At 40.7% G+C, this 6,202-nt stretch overlaps 1 pseudogene; it reads right to left on the bottom strand.

Annotated features, from left to right (window-relative positions):
- Nucleotides 1-2,463: 2,463 nt before the first annotated feature.
- LOC102820618 lies at nucleotides 2,464-3,234 on the bottom strand (annotated as a pseudogene).
- Nucleotides 3,235-6,202: the final 2,968 nt, after the last annotated feature.

Consider the following 6,202-nt stretch of genomic DNA (forward strand, 5'->3'; position numbering starts at 1 on the left):
CCTTGGAGGCCAGCATGGCCAAACTTCGTCTCTCATACTTTGGGTATATTGTCAGGAGGGACCAGTCACTGGATAAGGATAGCGTGTTTCGTAAGGTGGAGGGTCCGAGAAAAAGAGGAAGACCTGCAGCGAGATGGATTGGTAAAGTGGCATCATCAATGGACTCACGTGTGACAACAATTGTGAGGTTAACCCAGGACCAAGCAGTGTTTCATTCTGTTGTGCATAGGATCGCTATGAGTCAGTACCAACTTGATGGCACCTAACAACAACACTCTACCATTGTGTGAGCCATTTCCTTTGCCAGTTGTGAGTTCTTTGAAAATTGTCAGCTTATTGCAGAACTCTGGGACAAGAGGGAGGGGAGAAATGGTGATTGACATTAAGGATTATGGAGTAGTACACCATGTTAGAAAAGTAAGAAATCTGTGGTATCTTTAACCTCTTCTTTTTAGGGACCAGCCTCGTGATGATCTTTCTAAAATAAATTTTTCATGCAGTCGATGTCAGAATGGTGGAGTTTGCTGTAGCAGCCCTATCTCACCCTAATTATTGGATTTGGGGAGCAGGGGATAAATAGAAGTATCAGCGTCCTTGTTTTCCAGGTGGGACAAAAATCACCCATGGGTTAATAAGGCTGTGATGTTGCAATCACTTACCGAAGACAATATATTCCTGGGTATAGATATTGATAAAGATATCTAATTGTTAGGTTCAGAATTAAATCCTGATGAATTAGCTACTTGGATGCATATCGAAATGGAGAGTGATGAGGAAAGAGCCAGACATACAATTGTTTTGTTTTTATCAGTAGTTGGTGCAGACCGTGCAGACCGGGTCAGGAGTTCGAGGCCCTGTGGGCCCAAGTGTTGCAGACCGCAGGCTCTGAGGAACAAACTCTAGCCACCTAGCAAACTGTTTTTCATCTGATTATTCAGTCATGTTTATTATTAATTTCATACATGAGCCCTTGATATCCACAGATAAATGTAAAAATCTCCTAAAGCCAAGACTGTAAAATTCTAAAGGCAAAGTTTTCCTCAAAGAATTCACTCAAGGTAAATGGGTGTCTTCCCGGGTCTTTGTTCTAAGGACAAAAGGACAGCCTCCCTAAAGTGTTTTCAGGTGCAGCCCCATTCACCCAGGGGTCTAGCTTCCTGAGAAGCAGGGGCTGGACAGCCGACTCAATGGGACTCCTCCCAATCCTCTTCACCTTCCCCCATTTGAGGCTAGGTGCTAAAAGGTATGTTAATCAGGCTCCAGAAACTGAGTTGCTGGCCTGAGATTCAAACCTGCGAAGTACGAAGTACAGTACGATATAAAGTTGCCTGAATGTCTGGAAAAGTTAGATTGTTAGCTATACCTTGTCTTAGTCCCTCCCAGCTTTGTGTAAAGTTCTTCCCCTAAATGGAGGCGCAGAATGAATCCAGGGGGGCATTACGGCTGGCAGGGCGTGCATTATGGCATGCACGGTGCTCAGTCCAGCATTGCAACCAGCCCAGATTGCATACTGCCTGCTTAGCTAAGATGTTTACTATGCATGTTCTTATGGCCCTCATGGCTGAGATATTTGCAATGCAGGATCTGCCTGCTGCCAGTCCAGCATCCACTCTGGTTTCGGGGTGTCTCTTTCTATATTTCTACCGCCGCCAGATATCCCTATCTCGTGAACCAAACATCTGTGTCGAGGCAGGTCCTTGGCAAGTAGTAGCTGCAGTGACAAAGAAAAAGAATGTAAGGGCTTATGGTAGCCTGATCCGGTTTGGTCAGAGTTGATATCACCATCTCAGACCTGGCTCAGTAAGGAAAAATCAGGTTCAAATAACAGAAAGTGCCCCTATGGCCACTGGTACCAAAAGGTATTCCAGGAAAGGAATGTGAAAAACCAAGAAGTTGTTGAAACCAGGGGGTATAGTGCAAAGGATTGTTTCAATTTGTAGATTGGTATCATCAGCACCTGGTGTGGTGCTGTGGGCTAAAGCACTGGAGTAAAAGGTTGGTTTGAACCACAATGTCGGTGATTCAAACTCACCAATAGCTCCTTGAAACCTACACAGGGTCCCTGTGAGTCAGAAACAACTCAAAGGCACGAAACAAAAACTAATAATCGGCTTTGGGTCAAGCTGGATTCAGAAGAGGACATGGAATGAGAGATATCATTGCTGACATCAGACTGGTCTTGGCAGAAAGCATAGAATACCAGAAAGATGTTTACCTGTGTGTTTTGTGTTTTTTTTTGCTGAACAAAACCTTCATTTTTTACACTTAAAGCCTGATGAAAAACCATAACTTATTAAAAGACAAACAACACGACATCTCAATTGGAAAGTATTCTATTTACTCATTAAATGCTAGTTAAGTTTTCTAAGATAAAACTTGAAAACATTCAACATGCACATTTAAATGAAATGGATTCAAGACCAAGAATACAAGTTGCATGCATCAAGGCTAGATTACAAATCATCAGTCATCATCATTATCAGCAGCAGCAGCATCATCTTCTTGTTTTCTTTTCAATGCATTTGATGGCTCACTGACAGTATTTTGTGATGATACCACATTAGTGGCAATAAGAATATTTTGGGACCCAGTTAATGATGGATTAATCAGAACATTCTGAACTGCTGATGTTGCTGGAATTGATGCTTTTACAGCAGGCGACTGAGAAGTGGGCTTCTATACTGTAAAGGGACACTGGAGTCCCTACTTTAGTTGAAAGATACATGACTTGTTGGGTTGGTGTGCTTAGTTTGTGAGTACTAGGTCTGCTAGAAACTGAGCTAACACTTAACCGTGGAGCTTTTATTCTTCCTACAGAAGCAGATGTCTTTTTCTTTATAAGGATTTAAGTCTATAGCTTGGAGCAGTTAAACAATACCTATCATTTGGCAATCTAGGACCAGAATATGGCTTGATCAATGGCAAAGGGGTTTGATTTCTTTGCTTTGCAATATCTAACAAAAAATCTCTTGAAAGAGGAGAGGTAAAAGACGGGTCAGCACAACATTGGATTGCTGATCGCATATCATCTGCATCAACAGTTGCTTTCTTAGCATGGCTTGAATAAATTTTTGCATCATCTAGAATTGTGGTCACATATTGGAAAGCAGACTCCACCATCTGATTTATAACTCTTGGCTCATATTCTGTAATCCCCATATCCTTCAGGATTTGTGCTGTCATCTGTGCATCTTTCGGCATGCTCTTGTGAGAAGTCATCTCGCCAGACTCCATGATATCCCGTGATCACACTTCTTTAGCTAAATCACCCACATTAACGTATTTCAGTCCTGATCTTGATGCAAGTTCTTTGTCTAGTGTGGTTTTTCCAACCCCTGGTGTACCCATGAGCAAGATGTTCCTACCTGTGTTTTATTGACTATGCAAAGGCTTTTGATTGTATAGATTATGACAAGCTATGGAAAACATTGCAGGGAATGAATATTCCAGAACATTTAATTGTGCTCATGAGGAACCTGTACACGGCACTGAATGGTTTAAAATTAGGAAAGGTGTACTCCAGGGTTGTATTCAATCTGTATGCTGAACAAATAATTTGAGAAACTGGATCATATGAAGAAAAACATGGCATCAGGATTGGAGGAAGACTCATTAAAAACCTGCAATACGCAGATCATACAACCTTGCTTGCTGAAAGTGAACAGGACTTAAAATACTTACAGATGAAGATCAAAGACCACAGCTTTCAGTATGGAGTGCACCTCAATGTAAAGAAAACAAAAATCCTCACCACTAGACCAATCAACAACATCCATGTAAATGGAGAAAAAAATGACTTAATTTTGCTCAGATATTGATCAACACTCATGGAAGAAGCAGTCAAGAAATCCAACGACGTATTGCATTAGGCCTATCTGCTGTGCAAGACCTCTTTCAAGTGTTGAAAAGCAAAGATGTCTGTTTGAGGAATAAGGTCCACCTGATCCAATCCGTGCTATTTTCAATAACCTCATATGCATGTGAAAGTTGGACAGTGAATAAGGAAGACCATAGAAGAATTGATGCATTTGAGTTAGGTGTTGGAGGAGTACCATGAACTGCCAAAAGAACAAACCAGTCTGTGTTGGAAGAAGTACAGCCAGAATGCTCCTTGGAAGCCAGGATGACCAGACTTCATCTTTTGTATTCAGACATAGTATCAGAAGGGACAAGTCCCTGGAGAAGGATATCATGTTTGGTAAAGTGGAGGGTCAGATAAATATGTTTGGTAAAGTGGAGGGTCAGATAAAAAGAGGAAGACCCCTCCCCAATGAGATGGATTAGCACGGTGGCGGAAGCAATGGGCTCATGCTTAGCATAGGACTGGGTAGTGTTTTGTTATGTTGTGCATAGGGTTGCTACGAGTAAATTTGATGGCACCTAACAACAACAATCACCAGCTTCTTCTTCTTTTTTTTCTTTTTATTGTGAATTGAGTGAAAGTTTACAAAAATAATCAGCTTTACATTCAAGAAATAATGAACTTTGTTTCATCTCAATGATTACAATCCCCTCCCTATAATAACAGTTAATCCTACTTGCTCCCTGTTCTTCCCCATTTACATCTTGTATTTGACAAATGAACTAAGTAAACATATTTGATGCACACCTACAAAATAAAACAAAACAAATTTATATTCATTTAAACATACAAAGGGCACATTCTGCAAGCCAGCCTTCTGACTGCAGGCACACAGATTTACTCAGTCCGTGGATCTAGATCCCAAATTTACTCTATCTCTCTGTGCCACTGTCTCTGCACTCACCAACTTCCTAGGTAGGGATCTTATGTGTCACTCATGCTCTTCCTTCTTAATGTTCTTGGGATCATCTGTTCCTGAAATGAAAGATTAACTACTGCCCACTTTTAGTTACACATCTTCTACAATCTCAGTTTTGATCATCTCAATTAATCCTGCTAACAATTACAATTAAATAATAAAATCCTATCAGCATCATCCCCAGACCCATATGGAAAGCAGAAAAAGTTATTCAATGGGGATTCTACCTTAACTCCCTTATTCTGCAACTAAGCACACCCTTTGAAAGCTTGTAAGGCAGCCACTTTATGCCTTTATAGGGCCCTCCCCATTTTTATAGCCAATGTCTAACTTGCCTGTTCCTATCAACACTGAATATTAACACTCAACTATCAACACTCATGGAAGCAGCAGTCAAGAAATCCAAAGACGTATTGCATTAGGCAAATCTGCTGCACAAGAGCTTTTTAAAGTGTTTAAAAGCAAAGATGTCAGCTTGAGGACTAAGGTGCGCCTGACCCAAGTCATGCTATTTTCAATAACCTCATATGCATGCGAAAGCTAGACAGTGAATAAGGTAGACCGTAGAAGAAAAGAAGCATTTGAATTATGGAATTGGAGGAGAATATTGAAAGCACCATGAACTGCCAAAAGAACCAATAGATCTGTGTTGGAAGAAGTCCAGCCAGAGTGCACCTTGGAGACCAGGATGGCCAAACTTCGTCTCTCATACTTCGGACATATTGTCAGAAGGGACCAGTCACTGGAGAAGGATATCATATTTGGTAAGGTGGAGGGTCAGAGAAAAAGAGGAAGGTCCCCAGTGAGATAGATTGGCCCAGTGGCAGCATCGATGGACTCAAGTGTGGCAACAGTAGTGAGGTTGGCCTGGGATCGGGCAGTGTTTCATTCTGCTGTGCATAAGGTTGCTATGGGTCAGTAGTGACTCGATGGCACCTAACAATGTTATCCTTATCATTTCTTATGCATGTTTTGCATCTTATCCTTTTTTCTTCTGTTAGATTTGCCAATGATTTGTCAATTTTATTAATCCTTTCAAAGAGCTAACTTCTTGCTCACCACTCCTACCCGCCCCCCACTTCTTTCTATTGTTTTTCTGTTTCCTATTTCCTTTATTTCTTTTCTCTTCTTTATGATTTCTTTTTGTCTGGTGATTGTAGGTTTACTTTGCTAGTCTTTTTCTAATTGTTGAAGATGTTGTGCTAATATGTTGATTTGGGTCCTTTTTTTCTTTTTGGATGTGTGTATTTATTGCTATAAATTGTCCTCTCAGCACTGCTTTTGCTGTTCCTCACCTCAGAGGCTTTGGTATGTTGTATTTTCAGTCTCATTTACTTCAAGAAATTTTTTAATTTCATTTTATTTTGTTCTGTTATCCAGTAGCTTTTAAGCAACACGGTATTCAGTTTCCATGTATTTGA

The sequence above is a fragment of the Chrysochloris asiatica genome, unplaced genomic scaffold (assembly GCF_000296735.1).
Source record: "Chrysochloris asiatica unplaced genomic scaffold, ChrAsi1.0 scaffold00357, whole genome shotgun sequence".
Lineage (NCBI taxonomy): Eukaryota > Metazoa > Chordata > Mammalia > Afrosoricida > Chrysochloridae > Chrysochloris > Chrysochloris asiatica.